Source organism: Rana temporaria, chromosome 9 (genome assembly GCF_905171775.1).
Source record: "Rana temporaria chromosome 9, aRanTem1.1, whole genome shotgun sequence".
NCBI classification, from domain to species: Eukaryota; Metazoa; Chordata; class Amphibia; order Anura; family Ranidae; genus Rana; species Rana temporaria.
Genome location: NC_053497.1, coordinates 154,597,762 through 154,621,709, shown reverse-complemented (window position 1 = coordinate 154,621,709; position 23,948 = coordinate 154,597,762). Strand labels below are relative to the sequence as shown.

At 43.6% G+C, this 23,948-nt stretch overlaps 1 protein-coding gene across 1 annotated transcript in view; it reads right to left on the bottom strand.

The window, feature by feature from the left end:
• Positions 1-23,948, bottom strand: part of ADGRD2 (adhesion G protein-coupled receptor D2) — a 999,543-nt gene that overhangs the window by 7,592 nt on the left and 968,003 nt on the right. The gene's annotated exons all lie outside the window — the stretch shown is intronic.

The window sequence follows — 23,948 nt, the reverse complement described above, 5'->3', positions numbered from 1 at the left end:
GGAGCAATGCACCCTGGGAGTTTTTACGGACGGCGCATGCCCCCTACCCGCCCAATTTGAATTCCGCCACGAGAGATACACTACAACGCCGTAACTTAAGGCGCAAATTAGTTGAGGATTCAAACCAAAGCCAGGTAAGTTACAGCGGCGTAGCGTATCTTACATCTGCGCCGGGTGCAGTGTATGTATGTGGATCTGCCCCCATGTGTTTATGTATAATAAGCCACTTGGGTAAAAAAACACTTTTTTCATGATAGATATGTGGCTCTGTTTGCATAATTAAAATGAAAGTTAAAGGATCTGAAAAGCGCTAGTAAAAAAAAAAAAAAGGAAAAACAAGACAAGAGAAGTATGTATTTTAAAAGTTAATAATTATTAAAAGCTTAGAATAAGTATACTTATGTATTATAATTGTTCTAAACAGTCAGCAATAGACCTGAAGTTGACAGAGAAAGGCAATCTAGACAAATAAAATGAACATTTCTTTCTTGCAACAAAGATTGCATTGTTTTAGGGTTTCCTTTTTGGTTTTATGTTAAGTGAAGAGAACAGGAATCATGCAATATTGCTCATTGAGATTTAAATGGTTGTAAACCCATTACAACCACTTTAACCTACAGGAAAGCCTAGACTAAGGCCGCGTACACACGACCGGTCAAAACCGATGAGAATGGACCGAGGTTCAGTTTCATCAGTCCAAACCGACCGTGTGTACGGCCCATCGGTCATGTCCTTCGGACCAAAATTTTAAAACTTGCTTTAAAATCGAACGGATGGACCGCTGACCGATCGGGCCAAACCGATGGTTAGTACACAAAAGCATCGGTTCAAAACCCGCGCATGCTCAGAATCAAGTAGATGCATGCTTGGAAGCATTGAACTTCGTTTTTTTCAGCACGTCATGTGTTTTACGTCACCGCGTTCTGACCCGATCCGTTTTAGAACTAATGGTGTGTACACACATCAGACCATCAGGCAACTTCAGCGGTGGACCATTCTCATCGGATGAACCGGTCGTGTGTACAGGGCCTTAGTCTTGCCTGTAGGTGAAAGAAATATCTCCCAAACCTAAAAAGGTATAGGGGATATTTGCATAAAATACAGGCACTGATGTCTACGACGCATGCACCGTAGACAATGGCGCAGGCGCACTGAGCATGCCATTTCCAACGGGGATCGTGCAGTGACTGGCAGGTCCCAAGACCAATGTGCGGGAGTGATGGCAGTCACAGCGCTGGAGCCGCGATACCTGGAAGTCACTCTGGGAGAGATGGCGGCGACGAAGGAGGGGAATGAGGACCGCTGCGGGGGCTTCGAACTCAGGTAAGTAATTCATAATGAGCTAGCATGCTATGCATACTAGCTCATTATGCCTTTGTCTTCCAGGGTGTTTTTTTTTGGAGAGAAAGAGTTTACTTCTTCTTTAAGTTGTAAAGTCAGAAGTTTTTTTTTTATATCTTAATGCATTCTATACATTAAGATAAAAAGCCTTCTGTATGCAGCAGCTGCCCTCAGCCCCCCAAATACTTACTGGAGCCCCATCTCTGTCCAGCGATGTCCGTGAGTGTCTTAGCCATCCGAGACTCTCCCTCCTGATTGGCTGAGACAATCAAAGTCAATGAGTCAATCAGGAGAGAGAGGGGGCCAGGCCGCTTGCTGTGGGGGCACTCAACAGGAGGGAGCACAAAAGAGGGACCCGAGAAGAGGAGGATCCGGGCTGCTTTGTGCAAAACCACTGCATATAGCAGGTAAGTATGACATGTTTGTTATTTTTATTGAAAAAAAGAGGCTTTAGAATCACTTAAAAGTGATTCTAAAATCAGAAGTTTTTTTTAAAACAACTTTCAGTGCACAGCAGGCCCCTATTACTTACCTGAGCTTCGGCTGCCCGGGACTCTCCCTCCTCATTGGCTGAGACAGCAGCAGGGCACTATTGGCTCCTGCTGCTGTCAAAGTCAGTGAGCCAATGAGGAGAAATGGGGGCAGGCCCTAACCATGGCTCTGTGTCTGAATGGACACACAGGGCATCAGCTCAGCTCGGGTGCCCCTATAGCAAGCTGCATGCTGGGGGGGGGGGGCACTTGGCAGGAGGGAGGAGCTGATCTGTGCAAAACCACTGCACAGAGAAATTAAGTATAATATGTTTGTTATTTTTACATTTTAAAATGTTTTGACTTTTGTATCACTTTAGGGGAAATGTTAGACTCAAGAGAAGAAAAATGTAATCTTCATAAATCTCTTTCAGAAATCGTAGAAAAATGTTCATGCTGCCTGCCTGTCTGTAAACATATATGCATTGTACATTTCCATAAGCATGGAATATATGGGCAGCTTTTTTATACCATATTTGTTAATTTTTAGCTATTGCTACAGCATAGGTAAGATAGGTCAACACCGCTCATGTATATATTATTATAAGTAATGCTGGTGGGTTTTTGCTTCAATGTCATTAATAATGGCTGCAGTACATACACTACTGAACATACTGTAACATACTGTAAAGACATCCATCTTGCCCTGAATTATTAGTGCCAACAGCCCGCCATTAGAGACCAGTTTCCTACACCTTTTTTAAATCTCTAACTGGCTAAAGATTTAGGAACTATTTTTAGTTTCTCAGGATGGTCCTGTGTTGGTCTTTTTGTTTTCCTACCTGTCCTTAGATATGGTGACTGCACTTCCTATACTTTTTTGGCTTTAATTACTTCTCCACTAATCTATGGAGGCAGCCATGGTTGTCACACAGGATGGACTTCATATACATCTGCTTTGCTCACTTACATTGATTGGTAGTTCCTGGAACAATGTTGTTTTTGTGGCCTTCTTAGTTCACAGGAAGTAGGAAGGACACTGCATTTCAGGCAGGCTCAACAGGTGTTTTTTGTACTTGTTGAAAATGTTCCTAATTTGAAAAAATGAATGCAGCTGCCTTATCTAAAAATTGTAATGCTGCAAAAAAAAATATTTTGTGGTTTCGCTTTAGACCTATTCAGAAAGTAAGGCCCAACTTCACATTTAACCTTCGAATGCTGCTACCAGATGAAGTACTAGCATTTTGCAGTTGAATAATGAGAAGCGGAGCTTACCGTATTTATCGCGGTATAACGCGCTCCCGCGTATACCGCGCACACCTAAAGTTGCCCCCAATCCTGTGGAATTTTTTTTTTTTGTACTTACAGTTTTGGTGTCTTGCGCGGCGTCCATCGGCGGCCTTGTCGGGTCCGGCGTTCGTCTGCGGCTTCGGGTGTCCTCTTCGACGGGTCCGGCGTCCTTCTGCGGCTTCGGGTGTGGTCTTCGTCGGGTCCGGCGTCCTTCTGCGGCGTCCTGGCGTCCTCCCCGCTCGTTTCCCCCGCCGAGTTTGAATACTGTGCCGACATATACAGAGCGCAGTACACTCGTGTATTGTCGGCAATGCTCGCGCTGACGTCCTGTACGTCCAGGACGTGAGCGCGGAAGGAGCCGAGACTGCCCGACTATACTGCGCTCGGTATATGTCGGCGCAGTATTCAAAACTCGTGCGGGAAAGCAGGTATCGGCGTATACCGCGCACCCACGATTTTGCCCTGATTTTCAGGGGAAAAAAGTGCGCGGTATATGCCGATAAATACGGTAATTGTCATTTCGGAAAAATGTAAGATCTCATTTACAGCCTGGGCCAACATAGACCAACATAGGAACTTACAAGCACCACAGTACAATTGAACCTCCCAGCTGTTGATATATTGACCAGGTCAGGTTCACACAACTGTTAACATACCTTTTAAGGCTCAAAAATACTTTAAATTAATCTTTTGCTCTCCATTTATTCTCCCACCTTACAAAATGTGAAATTGCTAACGGTAAATGTCTGTCCAAGTCTCATGATTCTTTGAGACTGGGGAGTGCACAGACTCCTGGAAAGTTACACCCACTACATTCCCAGGAGTCTGTGCAGTGTAGGTTAGGAACCTTAAGCACCTAGGTGCAGGAAGTGGGAAGATTAACTATTCTGCCTAGCAACAACACTTTGAAGGCATCTAAAAAAAAAAAAAAAATTCGTAAAGGACTAATGACATTTTTTTAAAACTACTGATGTAATGTTATATTTATGGGTGGAACTCCACTTTAAGTTTTATTTGGTGTTATCCAATTTAATATGTATCAGGAGCTTTCCATTGTGCTGAACCTGTACTAGATGATGAATTTAGTACTTGGAGGATACTTTTAGAAAATAAAGTTGCATTAAAACAAAAAAAAGGGATGTTTATCCCACCAAGGCTACAATCCTGGTGCTAGTGGCATGCATTGCAAATATGAAACCTCTTGCTATGCTGCTACCAGCCCTCAATCCCTTTAGAGCAGTGGTCTCAAAGTACCGGCCCGCGGGCCATTTGCGGCCCGCGGACCAGTTATAAATGGCCCCCAGGCAGGGTGGAAGTGAGGGGAGCAAAAAAAATAAAAAAAATTTTTTTGAGCTGGCGCCATCTGGTGGTAAGCCGTTGGTATTACAAGTTATTACCACCAGATGTGAGCTGGCGCCATCTGGTGGTGGCCGTTGGTATTACAAGTTAAGCATTACAAGTTAAACAGCAATTCTAATGTCATTTTACACTATTTTCACTGCCATATTCTTCCCTCTAATTAGAACCCCCAAACATTATATATATTTTTTATCCTAACACCCTAGAGAATAAAATAGCGATCGTTGCAATACTTTCTGTTACGCCGTATTTGCGCAGCGGTCTTACAAGCGCACTTTTTTGGGAAAAAATTACACTTTTTTTAATTAAAAAATAAGACAGCAGTAAAGTTATCCCCATTTTTTTTTATATTATGAAAGATAATGTTACGCCGAGTAAATTCATACCCAACATGTCACGCTTCAAAATTGTGTCCGCTTGTGGAATGCCGACAAACTTTTTTACCCTTTAAAATCTTCATAGGCGACATTTAAAAAAATCTACAGGTTGCATGTTTTAAGTTACAGAGGAGCTAGAATTATTGCTCTCACTCTACCAATCGCGGCGATACCTCACATGTGTGGTTTGAACACCGTTTACATATGCGGGCGCTGCTCACGTATGTGTTCGCTTCTGCGCGCAAGCTCGTCGGGACGGGGTGCGTTTTCTGGCTCCTAACTTTTTTATCTGGCTCCTAGATTCCAAGCAAATTTGTCAAACCCTGACTTACACCAGTGCTGGTGGTAATAATGCGCTCGCATGCGGCCCCCCATGGCATATGAAAACTTGTCTTGTGGCCCTCAGGTAATTTGAGTTTGAGACCCCTGCTTTAGAGCAAGGGGTGATTTAAATAGGGTCCTTTAGCATAAAGTTACACTTTATAAACTCTATACTGATGGGCACAGGCCTCTTCAAAACGCTCTCATTTTTCAGAAAAGGGCATTGGTATGTGCATACTGCCTCACGTATTTTCTTAGAGATATTTAGGTTCAGTTATTGCAACCTTTTTTTATTTACCACAATTGTAAAACAGCACCAAAAGAATTTGAGTAAACATGCTTTAACCACTTAACCCCCGGACCATATTGCTGGTCAAAGACCAGAGCACTTTTTGCGATTCGACACTGCGTCTCTTTAACCGACAATTGCGCGGTCGAGCGACGTGGCTCCCAAACAAAATTGACATCCCTTTTTCTCCAACAAATAGAGTTTTCTTTTGGTGGTATTTGATCAACTCTGCGGTTTTTAGTTTTTGCGCCATAAACAAAAATAGAGCGTAAATTTAGAAAAAAATTAATATTTTTTACTTTTTGCTATAATAAATATCCCCCAAAAATATATATAAAAAAATATTTTTTTCCTCAGTTTAGGCCGATACGTATTCTTCTACACATTTTTCGGAAAAAAAAAAAAAAAACGCAATAAGCGTTTATTGATTGGTTTGCGAAAAAAGTTATAGCGTTTACAAAATAGGGGGTATTTTTATGGCATTTTTATTAATATTTTTTTTTTACTAGTAATGGCTGCGATCAGCAATTTTTTTCCGGTACTAAAACATTATGACGGACACTTTTGACACATTTTTGGGACCATTGGCATTTTTATAGCGATCAGTGCTATAAAAATGCATTGGATTACTATAAAAATGCCACTGACAGTGAAGGGGTTAACACTAGGGGACGGGGAAGGGGTTAAGTATGTTTCCTGGGTGTGTTCTAACTGTAGGGGGGGTGGCCTCACTAGGGGAAATGACTGATCTCTGTTCATGCATTGTATGAACAGAAGATCAGCATTTCTCTCCCTGACAGTACCGGGAGCTGTGTGTTTACACACACAGCTCCTGGTCTTTGCTCTGTAATGAGCGATCGCGTGTGCCCGGCGGTGTTTGCACCCGCCGGGCACGGGAGTCGGGGGCGAGTGGGCGGCGCGCACGGGCCCCTAGTGGCCTGCGTGAGAAGCCAATGTTATATTACGTGCTCTCGCGCAGGGGAGCCGACCTGCCGACTGCGGCAGCTGGTCGGCAAGAGGTTAACCACTTAACCCCCGGACCATATTGCTGGTCAAAGACCAGAGTACTTTTTGCGATTCGGCACTGTGTCGCTTTAACTGACAATTGCGGTCATGCGACGTGGCTCCCAAACAAAATTGGTGTCCTTTTTTTCCCACAAATAGAGCTTTATTTTGGTGGTATTTGATCACCTCTGCGGTTTTTAGTTTTCGCGCTATAAACAAAAATAGAGCGACAATTTTGAAAAAAAATAATATTTTTTACTTTTTGCTGTAATAAATATCCCCCAAAAATATAATCTTTTTTTTTTTTTACCTCAGTTTAGGTTGATACGTATTCTTCTACCTATTTTTCGTTAAAAAAATCGCAATAAGCGTTTATTGATTGGTTTGCGCAAAAGTTATAGCGTTTACAAAAGAGGGGGTATTTTTATGGCATTTTTATTAATATTTTTTTTTTACTAGTAATGGCGGCGATCAGCGTTTTTTTCGGTACTGCGACATTATGGCGGACACTTCCGACACTTTTGACACATTTTTGGGACCATTGGCATTTTTATAGCGATCAGTGCTATAAAAATGCATTGGATTACTATAAAAATGCCACTGGCAGTGAAGGGGTTAACACTAGGGAAAGGGTTAAGTATGTCCCTGGGTGTGTTCTTACTGTGGGGGGGGGGGGGGTGGCCTCACTAGGGGAAACACTGATCCTCTGTTCATACATTGTATGAACAGAGGATCAGCATTCCCCCCCCCCCCCCCCCCTTTACACACACAGCTCCCGGTCCCCGCTCTGTAACGAGCGATCGCATGTGCCCGGCGGCGATCACGCCCGCCGGGCATGCGCACGGGAGCGAGTGGGGGCGCGTGCGCGCCCCTGGTAGCCTGCGAGAGAGCCAACGTAGTATGACGGGCTTTCGCGCCGGAGAGCCGACCTGCCGCCGTAGAATGACGGCGGCGGGTCGGCAAGTAGTTAATAGGATTGAATTATATAAACAAACACTTTTTTCTTTTTTATTTAAAATTTTGTGAAAAAAATCAAGATGTATTGAAAATGATTGAAACCTGGATGAACCACATCACCCTCTCCCCATATCCCTCATTAGAAGCATCAAGCTTAAGGTCTTCTACCTCAGTGGTCATCAACCCTGTCCTCAGGGCCCCCTTAACAGGCCAGGTTTGCAAGATAAAGGAAATACATCCCTTGTGATATCATTTGCTGCTCAGTGATTGCAGAATTCTAGTCTGCATCTCCCCAAGGTAATACATACCTTAGTTTGTGGGCCCAGAGCACAGGGTTTATAGCCACTTTTCTACCCTATAGTATTTGAAGACTGGCTGTCATTCTGACTGACTTTCTTTGTTCAATATTCCTGGGTAGTGACAGACATAATTGAAGCTAGGTATTACATGAAACAAAAACTAGCATTTAATAGCACAGGCTAAATAGTTACTGATTAAAAAATCTTTGACTAAGACTCACCACCAGAGTTGGACCGAACGAACAAGCCCCCCCCCCCCCCGGTTCAGTTTGCGCCAGAACTCTCGAACACTGCAAACGTTTGACCCAAATCGTGAACCCTATTAACCGCTTAACGACCGCCGCATGTATATGTACGTCCACAGAATGGCATGTACAGGCATATGGGCGTACATGTACGTCCCTGCCTTTCCGCGGGTCGGGGGTCCGATCGGGACCCCCCCCCCCGGTACATGCGGCGGTCGGAAACCCGCGGGGAGCTATCCGGGAGGAGGGCGATCGCTCCCCGGAGCTGAAGAACGGGGAGAGCCGTATGTAAACACGGCTTCCCCGTGCTTCACTGTGGCGGCTGCATCGATCGTGTCATCCCTTTTATAGGGAGACACGATCGATGATGTCAGACCTACAGCCACACCCCCCTACAGTTGTAAACACACACTAGGTGAAGCCTAACTCCTTCAGCGCCCCCTGTGGTTAACTCCCAAAGTGCAACTGTCATTTTCACAATAAACAATGCAATTTAAATGCATTTTTTGCTGTGAAAATGACAATGGTCCCAAAAATTTGTCAAAATTGTCCGAAGTGTCCGCCATAATGTCGCAGTCATGAAAAAAATCACTGATCGCCGCCATTAGTAGTAAAAAAAAATAATAATAATAAAAATGCAATAAAAATATCCCCTATTTTGTAAACGCTATAAATTTTGCGCCAACCAATCGATAAACGCTTATTGCGATTTTTTAACCAAAAATAGGTAGAAGAATACGTATCGGCCTAAACTGAGGGAAAAAAAATGTTATATATGTTTTTGGGGGATATTTATTATAGCAAAAAGTAAAAAATATTGCATTTTTTTCTAAATTGTCGCTCTATTTTTTTTATAGCGCAAAAAATAAAAACCGCAGAGGTGATCAAATACCACCAAAAGAAAGCTCTATTTGTGGGGGGAAAAAAGGACGTCAATTTTGTTTTGGAGCCACGTCGCACGACCGCGCAATTGTCTGTTAAAGCGACGCAGTGCCGAATCGCAAAAAAACCTGGCCTGGGCATTTAGCTGCCTAAAGGTTCGGGGCTTAAGTGGTTAAAGTTTGTGGGACCTGAACTTGAACAATCAAAAGTGCAATATTGAAGGCTTATGTGCAATTTATTACCCATAAAAAGGGTCCTGGGGGAAATGTATCAATGCAAAATATACTTTTTTAAAGATTATTTTTAAAGGAGTAGTGATTTTAAAGATGCCTAAAGTGAAACAATAAAATTAATTATTTTACATTTAGTGCCTGGGGGGTCCCCTTAGTCTGCCTATAAAGTGGCACATCTGTTCCATGTATAGAACCTTCTGCAGCAAAACTGACATATATAAAGAAAATAAAATACATTTAAATTGATTTTCCCTGCAAGCGCTCTTTAATTTTTTAACAATGGCTTGGGGAGCCAGTCTGTATGATGAAGTCACAATTTATTGCACTTGGAACAAGATAACAAAATGTGAAAATTCTGGTGTCTTTGGCAGACTTTAGATGGAAATATTTTTTACACCACAGTGAGCAAGCCTGATGTGATGAAGCCAAATTATAGTACACTAAGGCCAAGATTAACATTTTTTTTAAACAAAGTCCGGTGTCTCTTTTGCAGACTTTGGAGAAGTAACAGGTGGGAAAATTGGGCTTTGGGTGTTGGTGGTGACTTCACACAACTACTTTTTGTTATATGAAAAATCTAATAAAGTCAATTTTAGTCATACATTTAGGCCAAAATGTATTCAGCCACATGTCTTTGGTAAAAAAAATGTCAATAAGCGTATATTTATTGGTTTGCGCAAAAGTCAGAGGGGCAGATCCTCGTACAGAGGCGCATTTATGCACCGGGCGTAGCGTATCTAAGATACACTACGCCGGCGTAACTTACTTTTTTTTTAATCCACAAAGAATCCGCGCCGTAAGTTACAGCGGCGTAGTGTATCTTTGGCGGCGTAATGGCGCGGAATTCAAATGGCTGTGATGGGGGTGGGTTTTATGTAAATACGTCGTGACCCGACGTAAACAACGTTTTTTTTGCTCGAAATTAACCCGGAACAAGCAAATGCTTCCGACGGTGACGTCATTCTACGCAAATCCCTATTCGCGAACGACTTACGCAAACGACGTAAAAATTTAAAATTTCTACGCGGGAAGGACAGCCATACTTAACATTGAGTACGCCTCATAACAGTAGCTTTAACTATATGCCGGAAAAAGCCGAACGCAAACAACGTAAAAAAATGCGCCGGCCGGACGTACGTTCGTGGATCGCCGTAACTAGCTAATTTGCATACTCAACGGAAACGTCACCTAGCGGCCGCCGAAAAATTGCAGCTTAGATCCGACGGCGTACTAAGACATACGCCTGTCGGATCTAGCCGAGATGCCGTTGTATCTTGTTTTGTGGATACAAAACAAAGATACGACACGCAAAATTTAAAATTATACAGCGTATCAAGAGATACGCCGGCGTAATATCTTTGTGGATCTGCCCCATAGCGTCTACAAACTAGGGTACATTTTTTGGAATTTTACACAGCTTTTAGTTTATGACTGCCTATCTCATTTCTTGAGGTGCTAAAATGGCAGGGCAGTACAACCCCCCCCCCCCAAAAGTAGACACCCCCAAGGAAATTGCTGAGAGGCATGTTGAGCCCATTGAATATTAAATTTTTGTCCCAAGTGATTGAATGACAAAAAAATTTGTTGTCACTAAATGACACTCATGCCATGGTTATATGTGGAATTGCACCCCAAAATACATTTTGCTGCTTCTCCTGAGTACAGGGATACCACATGTGTGGGACTTTTTGGGAGCCTAGCCGCGTACGGTGCCCCAAAAAACAAGCACCACCTTCAGGATTTCTAAGGTCGCAAATTCTTGATTTCAGTCCTCACTACCTATCACAGTTTTGAAGGCCATAAAATGCCTAATTAGCACAACCCCCCCCCCCCAAAATGAACCCATTTTGGAAAGTAGACAACCCAAGCTATTTCACGAGAGGCATGTTGAGTCCATGGAATATTTTATTTTTTGCCACAAGTTGCAGGAAAATTACAAACTTTTTTTTTTGCACAAAGTTGTCACTAAATGATATATTGCTCACACATGCCTTGGGCATATGTGGAATTACACCCCAAAATACATTCTGCTGCTTCTCCTGAGTACGGAGATACCACAAGTGTGGGACTTTTTGGGAGCCTAGCCACGTACGGGACCCTTAAATCCAAGCACCGCCTTCAAGATTTCTAAGGGCATACATTTTTGATTTCACTCCTCACTGCCCATCACTACTTATGACAGTTTTGAAGGCCATAAAATGCCAAGATGGCACACCCCCCCCCCCCCCCCAAATGACCCCATTTTGGAAAGTAGACACCACAAGCTATTTTCTGAGAGGCATGTTGAGTTCATGGAATATTTTATATTTTGCCACAAGTTGCGGGAATATGACAAACTTTATTTTTTTTTTGCACAAAGTTGTCACTAAATGATATACTGCTCAAACATGCCATGGTTATATGTGGAATTACGCCCCAAAATACATTCTGCTGCTTCTCCTGAGTATGGAAATACCACATGTGTGAGACTTTTTTGGAGCCTAGCCATGTACGGGGCCCCGAAAATCAAGCACCGCCCTCAGGCTTTCTAAGGGTGTACATTTTTGATTTCACTCCTCACTGCCTATCACAGTTTCGGAGGACATGAAATGCCCAGATGGCACAAACCCTCCCAAATTACCCCATTTTGGAAAGTAGACACCCCAAGCTATTTGCAGAGAGGCATGGTGAGTATTTTACAGCTCTCATTTGTTTTTGAAAATGAAGAAAGAAAAAAGAAAAATGTATTTTAATTTTTCAAAACTGTGACAAAAAGGGAGATCTGCAAAACACTCACCATACCTCTCAGCAAATAGCTTGGGTCTACTTTCCAAAATGGGGTCATTTGGGGGGGTTTGTGCCACCTGGGCATTTCATGTCCTCCAAAACTGTGATAGGCAGTGAGGAGTGAATCTGAAATCCGAAAGATTCGACAAAAAATGCTTTATTTTCGTCTCATTGCAACAACAGTTCGATATATATAGAAGATTTGAGATGACAGTGATAATAGCGATCTGTGTCTATCAAATCTGCGGTCGATTATCTTGGACTAATAGTTAGGTTAGAGACAATCGACAGAGAGAAAAGATTCGACATTATAGACATAAAGATTCGACAAAGCAGCTAAAAACATACGATCGCAGTGAGCGGACATTTATGGTCAAATGCTCCGCTCATTGGCTTTAGAAGAATTCTAATGTTGGTTGACTGGAAATAATAATTAATAAATATAATTATTACTAGTCATACAACATTAGAATGCTACTATAGCTTGTGGGCGGAGAATTCGCCCGGAAATGTATGATTGCGGCGTCGTACAGTTTGGTCGCTTTGTCGAATCTTCTCAGAACATTCGACAGAAACCATAAGCCTTCAATTGACAAATTCGACCTTAATTAGATTTTTCAGACGAATGCATTTTTTAAACGAAACAAAATATAATGAATTTCAGGAGTAACTAAATAAATTAAGATGAAAACGGAAATTCCAAAACTAAATATTTCAGTGTGCACATGACTAATGGCAAATGAGGTTCAATGTAGAAAAATACGAATGCAATCTATACACTGGGTGGAGAACCTCTGGGGGAATCTAGGATAGAAAATAACCTGGGGGTCCTAGTAGATGATAGGCTCAGCAATAGCATTCAATGCCAAGCTGCTGCTAACAAAGCAAATAGAATATTGATATGCATTAAAGAGGGGATTAACTCCAGAGATGAAACGATTGTTCTCCTGCTCTACAAGACTCTGGTCCGGCCGCACCTACAGTATGCTGTCCAGTTCTGGCACCAGTCCTCAGGAAGGATGTACTGGAAATGGAGAGAGTACAAAGAAGGGCAAAGCTAATAAAGGGTCTGGAGGATAATAGTTATGAGGAAACTCTCTGGAGAAGAGATGCTTGAGAGGGGATATGATTTAAATTTACAAATACCACAGTGGGGACCCCACAATAGGGATAAAACTTTTTTGTGGAAGGGAGATTAACAAGACACATGGCTACTCATTACAATTAGGCCCCTTTTCACACCTGCGGACCATGGCCCGGATTCAGAGAGCAGTTACGATGGCGTATCTCCAGATACGCCGTCGTAACTCTGAGTTGCGGGGTCGTATCTATGCGGCTGATTCATAGAATCAGTTACTCATAGATTTCCCTAAGATCCGACCGGCGTAAGTGTCTTACACCGTCGTATCTTAGGCTGCATATTTACGCTGGCCGCTAGGTGGCGCTTCCGTAGATTTACACAAGGAATATGCTAATTAGGTAGATACGCCGATTCAGAAACGTACGTCCGCCCGGCGCATTTTTTTACGTTGTTTACGTTCGGCTTTTTCCGGCGTAAAGTTACCCCTGCTATATGAGGGGTATCCTATATTAAGTATGGACGTCATTCCCGCGTCGAATTTTGATAATTTTACGTCGTTTACGTAAGTCGTTCGCGAATAGGGCTGTACATAAGTTACGTTCACGTCTAAAGCATTGACGATTTGTGGCGTAATTTCGAGCATGCGCACTGGGATTCTTTCATGAACGGTGCATGCGCCGTTCGTAAAAAAACGTCTAATACGCGGGGTCATATGTAATTTACATAAAACACGCCCACATCATCCACATTTGAATTAGGCGGGCTTACGCCGGACCACATATGTTACGCCCCCGTAACTTAGGGCGCAAGTTCTTTCTGAATACGGAACTTGCGCCCTAATTTACGGCGGCGTAACGTATCTGAGATACGTTACGCCCGCAGATAGATACACCATTGTATCTGAATCTGCCCCCGTATGTCCGCTTTTTCATCCATCCTTTGCGGATGAAAAAGGGACATGCATTGGTCCCTATGAGATTGCCGGTGTCAGCGGATGAACACCCGCTAACACCCGATCTCGTCCGCCTCCGCAATGATCCGATTTTGCAGACAGAAGAAAACCCTATTTTTCCTTCCGTCTGTGGATCGGATTGGATAAATACGGACATACGGTCTGTGTTCATCCGATCCCCTCATAGGGGAGAGCGGAGAAAAAATACAGAGCGGTCCCTGCACAGTGTGCAGGGACCGCCCTGTCATCCGCCAGCTTAGCGGGGATCAACATAGCGATCCCCGCTGAGCATACGGAGGATTACTGATCCGCCCTGTGTGAAAGGGCCCTTAGAAGAAAAGAGGTTTAACCTTAAACTACGTAGAGGGTTCTTTTTTTTTTTTTTAATTAATTTCTCTTTATTTGATTTTAAGATGACTTATACGTCAGACAATTATTTTAACAGGTAATCATCTAGCATTATACAAACATGGAAAAGAAAGAGAAAACAACATACTACAATCAGTACTAGGCATATTCTTAGCCTGTATAATCAGATGTACCTGATATCTTCTAAGTCTTCTAACCCTATATCCAATCTCCCCCCTCCCCCCACCCTCCCCCCAACTACCTAAGGGAGCGTACTACCCCATTATTTAATCCACTGAGCGGACAGGCGAGAACAGAAGAGAGGGGGTGGCTGTACTTTACCCTTGCCTCTTGTGTCGATAATTGTGGTCACATGCCCTATAAGGCCGATCCCCATTAGAGCACCCATCAACCCTGCTCCCGCCGCAATAGGTAACAGCCACTTCCAACGGGAGAGGGAGGGGGGGGGCGTGTTACCCTGGAGTCACTTCCTCAAGTGCCATCGTCATGTGTTCCACACCGCCCTCTGCCACGGCCCCCATATGCTAGTGAATTTCCCATAGTTCCCCTGTCTAGTAAAATATACTCTCTTGTTTGAAATTGTTAGGTTCATAGTCGCTAACCAGTTATCTACCGACGTGGGGGGTATGCGCCTGCCATTTTTGGGCTATCGTTTTTCGTGCCTGGAAAAGGCACCTCAATATAGCTTCCATGCTGCCCTGAGGTGCCCTTATATCTTCTATACATCCCAGAAGACAGATCCTGGCCACTGGATTGAGGGATGTTCCAAATACCTCGTTTATCCTCTCTATTATTTCTACCCAATAGTCGTAAAGTTTGGGGCACTTCCAGACCATGTGAATTAGATCCCCTTTATCTTTGCATCTCGGGCATTCGTTGTTTTGTCTCCACCCCAGTTTAAACATTTTATGCGGGGTATGATATACCCTATGCAATAAAAACAAATGGGACAGTCTTTGCGCTGGGGCGATTGAAACACAGGCGCATTGATGCAGAATTCTCTCCCACTGTTCAGATGATATTGTTCCCAGATCTCTTTCCCACGCTGCTTTACTCTTAGCCGGGCCCGCTCTGCTTATCGCACTAGTACTCAAGCTGTTATATGTTGCTGTTATTAAGCCCTTGGCGGTACTTGCCCTGATTACTTTGAGAAGGATGGGGATCTGGGTCCATACAATTGTTTTAGAACTAAATTGTGCTTGAATAGCATGGCGGACCTGCAGATATTTGTAGAATGTTTTATTGGGAATATTAAATTCTCTTGTTAAATCTGAGAATGATTTTAACCCCTTCCCGACCGCCGCATGTACATATACGTCTGCAGAATGGCACGTACAGGCACATTGGCGTACCTGTACGTCCCTGCCTAGACGTGGGTCGGGGGTCCGATCGGGACCCCCCCCGCGACTTGCGGCGGTCGGGTCCCCTCGGGGAGCGATCCGGGACGACGGCGCGGCTATTTGTTTATAGCCGCTCCGTCGCGATCGCTCCCCGGAGCTGAAGAACAGGGAGAGCCGTGTGTAAACACGGCTTCCCCGTGCTTCACTATGGCGCTGCATCGATCGAGTGATCCCTTATATAGGGAGACTCGATCGATGACGTCATTCCTACAGCCACACCCCCCTACAGTTGTAAACACACACACAGTGTACACCAAATCCTACAGCGCCACCTGTGGTTAACTCCCAAACTGCAACTGTCATTTTCACAATAAAGAATGCAATTTAAATGCATTTTTTGCTGTGAAAATGACAAAAATCCCAAAAATGTGTCAAAATTGTCCGAAGTGTCCGCCATAATGTCGCAGTCATGAAAAAAATCGCTGATCGCCGCCATTAGTAGTAAAAAAAAAAAAAATTAATAAAAATGCAATAAAACTATCCCCTATTTTGTAAACACTATAAATTTTGCGCAAACCAATCGATAAACGCTTATTGTGATTTTTTTTACCAAAAATAGGTACAAGAATACGTATCGCCCTAAACTGAGGAAAATTTTTTTTTTATATATATGTTTTTGGGGATATTTATTATAGCAAAAAGTAAAAAATATTGCATTTTTTTCAAAATTGTCGCTCTATTTTTGTTTATAGCGCAAAAAATAAAAACCGCAGAGGTGATCAAATACCACCAAAAGAAAGCTCTATTTGTGGGGAAAAAAGGACGCCAATTTTGTTTGGGAGCCACGTCGCACGACCGCGCAATTGTCTGTTAAAGCGACGCAGTCCCAAACTGTAAAAACACCTTGAGTCTTTAGGCAGCAATATGGTCCGGGGCTTAAGTGGTTAAGGTATTCCCCTCAAACAGGTGCTTTAAGCGAGTTATACCTTGACTCTTCCATTCTCTCGATTCTTCTATGCTTGTTATTTCCTGTAGATTATTGTTTTTCCATAGGGGGGAGAATTCTGTTTGACCACTATATCCCAATAAGGTCTTTATTGTATGCCATACTTTAATAGCCAATTTTATAGTTGGAAATTTATGGGGGAAATAATCTGCCTCTAGGGCTTCCACCAACAATTTATGGGGATAGAGGGTTCTTTACTGTAAAAGTGGGGAGGGCATCGATGGTTTCAAGAAACTGTTAGATAAGCACCTGAACGACCACAACATACAGGGATATACACGTTAATACTGACATATAATCACACACATAGGTTGGACTTGATGGACTTGTGTCTTTTTTTAACCTCACCTACTATGTATTTAACCAACACTACACTGACACTCTACACTCAGTCACAATAACACACTAAGGCTGCGTACACACGATCGGTCTAACCAATGAGAACGGTCTGATGGACCGTTTTCATCGGTCCAAACCGATAGAAAAAAAACGATCGTTAGTAGGCACGACCATCGGTTAAAAATCCATGCATGTTCAGAATCAAGTTAACGCATGCTTGGAAGCATTGAACTTAGTTTTTTTCAGCACGTCGTTGCGTTTTACATCACAGAGTTCTGACACAATCGTTTTTTTAACCGATGGTGTGTAGGCACGACTGACCATCAGTCAGCTTCATCGGTTAACCGATGAAAACGGTCCATCAGACTGTTTTCATCGGATGGACCGATCATCTGTACAGGGCTTAACTCGCTAGTAGCAAACATGGCCCTGCTCTATCCATCTACACTCCAACAACACACTGCAAAGAGTTCCTGTGGGAAGGGGTTGAACCAGTAATGTTTGGGCCGAACTCCTGCTCAACTTAAACAGTTTGCCCAACTCTATTTACCACACTATTACAGGTGTGAGCTCTTGGATAGTTTAAGAACTAGCAAAGGGAAAAGTACATGTGAAACTTTTTCAGTATATATACTGTAAATCCCCTTTCTTCCTTATTCTGATGCTGTTTGAACTTCAGCATGTCGTCTTCACCACGTCTAGATGCTTAAATGCATTGAGTTGCTGCCATGTGATTAACTAATTAGCAATTTGTGTTACAAAGTATGTTCAATGCTTCCTAATAATGAAGTTGGCGGGGGCGGAGCTTGCTGCAAACGGAGATGGACGCTCAATAGAGAAGCTCCACAGCTATCAGGGCATCAGCAGCACAAAGCGGGCTGCTAATCCTGATACTCTCCCCAACAAGTAAACCGGAGCTGAGGTATAATCACAGGGACCCGATCGATCATGACCAAGCAGCAAAGGTCGCAAAAACTCACTGCATACTTTACACTGGAGCTCTGGCAAAATGGCGGAGGCCCATCGGTGCGCAGCATGTTCAGCACACCTAAGCAAGGACCTGCTAAAGGTAATCCAACAAAAATAAATGCACCATCCAAAAGCCCACAATCTCCCCATCACACCCCTACCTCTGGGAGCCCAGAGAAGGCGAGATTAAGACTGGATGCAATAGATTCCAGCCATGAGAAAAGCCGGGTGCCTAGATTTAGGGGAGGACACCAGGGATCTCCCAGACGCGATTGATCTTTTCCCCACAACTAATTAGCCAGTGCTGGACACCACACTAAAGGACATGTGTCAGGTCACCTGTGGTCAGGTTACAGATGCACACCGTTGGGGTCAGGAGTGCACCGCTAAGGAAGTGGACCCTACGGCTGACTGCTGCGGACAGAACACTGGGTGGCTAAGGAAGACAGGTCCACTGAAGTACTAACAGGGATCCCACTGGGAGCTAGAGCCTAAGATTCCCCAGGGCGCGGAGTCTAAGATCCAGCAGGTGTTCAGTGGTGAGGATGGACTGGACTGCAACTGGATCAAGGTCACGGCCCCCCAGAGTCCCCCAGTTTACGCTCACAGTAGGCAATAGAGGATAGTGGGGAAGCAGCAGCTCAGGATACAAGAGATAATGAAGGGATAAGCCAAAGGTCGGGGCGACTAGCAGACAAGGATAAACAAAGGACACTCCAAAGGTCAAGATCACAAGCAGACAGGTATAGTCGAGAACAAGCCAAGATCGGTAAAACAGAGACAGACTCGGCAAGCAGGAACTCAAACACACAATGACTCAAAAAACACTGTTGATCAGCACGGATGTCTTGCAGTGCACAGGTTAATATAGAGTTCTCTGATAGGGCCTGGGGTGGAGACATGCTTAAAGGAGAGATTACTTAAGCAGCCAGGTGAGAGTGGCTGGCTGAAATTATGTCCTGTGTTCACAAGTTTGGGGTATAACTGTGTGCAACTTCATCCAGAGTAGATCACATAGAAACAAAGATGGAGGAGTCTGCGCTCACCATTAATGATCTTGTGGATGCCCACGATAACAATGAGGATGAAATGGACGCAGTCAAGGCCAAGCTGGCAGACATTGAGGATAGCTCTAGAAGAAATAATTAAAAAATTAGAGGGGTCCCTGAATCGGTCCAACAATCTGAATTGTGCAAATATGCGGCATAACTCTGTGGACAGAATTCACTGCTTGCCTAAGCCATTACACCTGCCTGACAACATACCCATAGACGTTATACTACGTCTCTATTTTTTTCAAGTAAAGGAGCGTCTGATGGCAGCATCACGCACTAAAGAGTTCTTTCCACCGCAATACAAAGAGCTGCAATTTTTTGCTGACCTGTCTCAATTTACCCTACAGAAACATAGGAATCTGAATACCATCTCAAAAGCCCTAAGGAACCATAAGATCACATACAAGTGGGGGTTCCCAACCAAACTGATCATTACCAAAGAAGGTAAGGACCATGTGGTGGATACGCTTGCTAAAGGGATGCACCTTCTCCAAATGTGACATATTGTACCAGAGGGTTCACCACGGGCTTCCAATGCAAGGAGTCATGGACACATTGCAGAGGAATGGAACCTGGTCACCTCAAAAAACAGAAATACAGTAGCTCAATTGGCTGCAGCCAGTAATGGAACTCATCTACTACTCCCTGATTAGGAGAAAATCGTTAAGCTGAACTGTTTACCCCCATACAGATATAAGTGGCTCTATGTCACACTTAGGTCGCACTGACCTTTTTCTGTCTGTTACAGTTACAACTGTTCCTATGTTTATTTTTGTTTTCTTTTTCACAATTAACCACTGTTTATGTCCTCAGTCACAGTGATACCTAACCCCTCACTCTGATGGTCACGCCATGGCACAGAAAGGAGATGTATCTCACGCTACTAATGAGTAGATATGAATGTGCAGAGGTTAAAGCAAAAAAGCTGCTAGATCTAATAGTGTTCAGTGTACACGTAAATGAATAAATAACTCTTAAAATGATCTTGCGCTAAAGATAACTAAAACAAACAAATACGTGCAAACTACAAAAAATAAATAAAGTGCTATATGATGTATACCAGGACAGCTAATATATAGTGTATGGTGTAATACACTTGCTGGTCCACCAAAATAATAATATTAATATCATACAACATCAAAGGGTGATCAATGTATAAAGTGACACTGTGCAAATAAGCAAAAAAGTGCAAAGAATAGCAAAAAAATACAACAGTGCAAAAAGTGCAAAAGATGCAACACTGCACACAATGTGAAAAATGGTTCAATATTGCAACATGGATGAAATAGATGAAAATAAAGTTCTAGAACGTCCCATGTATTTTTCAGGGGGTCAAATCCTCCAATATCTCCAAAATCTTGATGTGAGTATTTCCTTAATTGGAGTATTGAACCATGATGACTATCCTTCACCAGTCTCCCAGAACTCTCACCTAACAGATATATTATAACAGGCACATCAACTTTTTTCAATCTTCTTTGTTATTGGATAATGGGGTTGTTCGCTACTTCTTTCCTTTCTCCCCTTCAATCTCACTATCCTGGAGGAAATAACAGGAGGAGGGGGAGGGGGGGGGACTGTGCCCAGGAATAAGCAAGGAGGAGAGGAAACTCCAAATGTGTAGTAATTTAGATAAAACTTCAGTCCCCTGAAGAAGTCACGAGGTGCGTGACGTAACGCCCTAGGGAGATTGAGGTCACCGCAAGAGCGGAGGGAACAGTAAGACAGCCAGTGGCGTCTCCAGCTTTCATATTTAGGGGGGCACATGGGGGGACAGGGACAAAAGTAGGGGGGCCAACTATAAAATGCAATTATATATATATATATATATATATATATATATATCCTGGGGCCCTTTACTACAATCCCACTATGGGCCCTTTCACATGTTCTGCAGTGAGCTCCCTTCCTACTATACTGGGGCCCGCCAGGGTGGCAGAAAACAAGAGATATATGTCACCAGCACACCAAGAAAATATAAGGGTCCAAAGCAGTGGGAGAACTATCAGGGTTGCAAAGGTTGTCTTGCCACCGGGCCCTGGTGTTCTGCCACAGTGGGGATCCCCAGCTGTCCTGTCCCTGCTATTTACAGTGCTGGTCTGGCGTCTGTCTCCTTGGCAGCGGCGGCAGTCTATTAGGACCTAGTGCTGGTGACATTATGGGTGCATGCAGGGGAAGGCTGGCACTATTGGTTATAGAGAGCTATAACCCAGCTGGTCACCTAGCAGCAGTAATGCTGTATAACCTTCTCTGTTGACATGCTGATCGGCATGTGATCCAGGTGATGCTCCCAGTCAGATCTAATAAACACAGTATTTATTAGCATCAAGAGTACAACCACATAAATATAATCAACCGTATGATCAGCAGCCATGTGGGCTCTATGCCTGTAAAGTGTGGGCTTTGATCAATAAAATCACTGATATTTATGACTAGGATTTGACTAAGAGCATCACCTGGATTGCATCCCGATCAGCATGTCAGAGAAGGGTCCACTGCTGCTAAGCAACCTGCAGGGAGCTCAACTGTGTACAACCAATAGAGATGGGCTTGGGTGTGTTTGAAATCCCACATGCCCGATCACGCCAGGAAGCCGACACTCCACAGTGCTAATCAATGTATGGGCTGCCTAAGAGCTAAGACCAGCCATAGACAGTTTAAATCTCAGCTGGTTCAGCAGAAACTGGCTGAGATTTGAACCATTAATGAGCAGATTCTCTTATAATTATCACTAGTGGTTGCTGTATAGTTACTAGTGATAATCACTGTTTGTCGGGAGAATATAATTGCTGGGCAGGAGGGATATTCCCCTGTCACCACTGTCTGTTGATGGGGGAATCATGCAAGTTTCTTTCCTGCAATCTGTGGATGCAGGAAAGAAATTTGCACCGTATATTATCTGCCTAACTGAAAGTGAAAGTAAATTGTGAATGTTTTGAAAGAACAGGAGAGGGGGAGGGAGACAGATGGGGGGGGAAGGGATGGAGATAATGTAGTTCAGTGATTACAGTGTACTGCAGTCTGCAGTGCACACATTTAAACACGGCCTAGGCTAGAATATCTGATTGTGTGAGCGCTCGCATTATGCAGTGTCGGCGAGCACAGGGAGGGGGAGGAATCCCCCGCAGAGCTGACTGGGGACGCTCTCCCTCTCGGAGAGCAAAATACAAAAATTGCAAAAAAAAAAATGTTTTTTTTTTGGGGGGGGGGGGGGGGGGCACATGGTGGGGCACAGCATGATGTTGGGGGGGTCAGGGCCCCCTCTGCCCCCCCCCTAGGGACGCCTCTGAAGACAGCGTATACACGCTGCAGATTTACCCTAACAAGCTTGCTACCATTTTATTTATTGTAAGAGTCCATTTATACGTGTGTGCTTAATAAAGTTTTATCTAAATTACTACACTATTGGAGTTTCCTCTCCTCCTTGCTTATTCCTGGGCACGGGCTGGAGTCCCCCCCCTCCTGTTATTTCCTCCAGGATAGTGAGATTAAATGGGAGAAAGGAGAGAAGTAGCGAACAACCCCATTATCTAATAACAAGGAAGATTGAAAAAAGTTGATGTGCCTGTTATAATATATCTGTAAGGTGAGAGTTCTGGGAGACTGGTGAAGGATAGTCATCATGGTTCAATACTCCAATTAAGGAAATGGTCACATTAAGATTTTGGAGATATTGGAGGATGTGTCCCCCTGACAAATACATGGGACGTTCTAGAACTTTGGGCCAAATCCTCAAAGATCCTGCCTAACTTATCTTTTCCCATTTAAGTTACACTGACTTAAAATTTCTACCTAAGTGCCCGATCCACAAAGCACTTACATAGAAATTTCAGGCCGTGTAACTTAAATGTCTCTGGCGCAAGGCGGTCCTCTTCTGCAGGGGGCGATGACAATTTAAATGAGGCGCGCTCCCGCGCCGGCCGTACTGCGCATGCTTGTGACGTAATTTTCCCGACGGGCAGCGCGCGAAATTACGTTACGCCGGGCTTTGTGGATTGCGACGGGACAATAAAGTTGCGTCGGGTAAAAAAAAGTTACGCGCTGAAAAAAAAAATTAAAAATTTTAAAAAAATCGCGGCGATCGAAAAAAAGGTCTGTTTTTACAAGGTGTTACTAGTTTACACTTTGTAAAAGCAGAACTAATTTTACGTATGCAAATGTAAACTTACGCAGAAAACACAAAGCTGAAAAGCTTTGTGGATCTCCGTAAGTCCTCATTTGCATACGCTAGGCGGCATTTCGACACGAAATGCCCCCAGCGGCGGATGCGGTACTGCATCCTAAGATCCGACAGTGTAAGTCTCTTACAGATGTCGGATCTTCTGCCTATCTTTGGAAAACTGCTTCTGAGGATCAGTTCCAAAGATAGGCACAGGGATACGCAGGCTGAACAGCAGTTCCGCCTGCGTATCCCTTTTGAGGATTTGGCCCTTTATTTTCATCTATTTCTTTTTTTTTATATATATATATATATATATTTTTATTGAAAGAAGTTCATACAGAGTATAAATATGAAAGCATCAGTAAAATGTTTCAAAATTTACGTACAGGAAGAAAACCAAAACAAAATTAAAAAACAATAGTGATAATAACCAGTCTTGTAACCTAGGGATATTGAGCCTGAGACCCCAAGGTGGGGTTGACATCAGGGACGAAGTCACAATCTACGAATAAACATGACAAAATGGAAAAGGAGAAAGAACAAAAGGGTAACTGGATGGATCCGAGACAGGAGAGGGACCCTAGTGCTCCCAAGAGGGAGCTCAACAATGAATCAAGAAGGATGGGGGGGAGGGCGTGGGCACCAAGAACAAATTGTTGATGTGGATGAAGGGTAGACAGCGAGGCCTTGGCTGCAGTTGAAGAAAAAAAATGGCTGGCTCTATTGTCACGGTTAGATGGGGGGAAGGAAATGGGTATCTAGAGGTGGTAGGTCCCAAGGTGCCTTGTAAGGATTCTGCTTCCTTCCGCCATGGTTCTGTTATGTTGGAGGGATCGGGGCC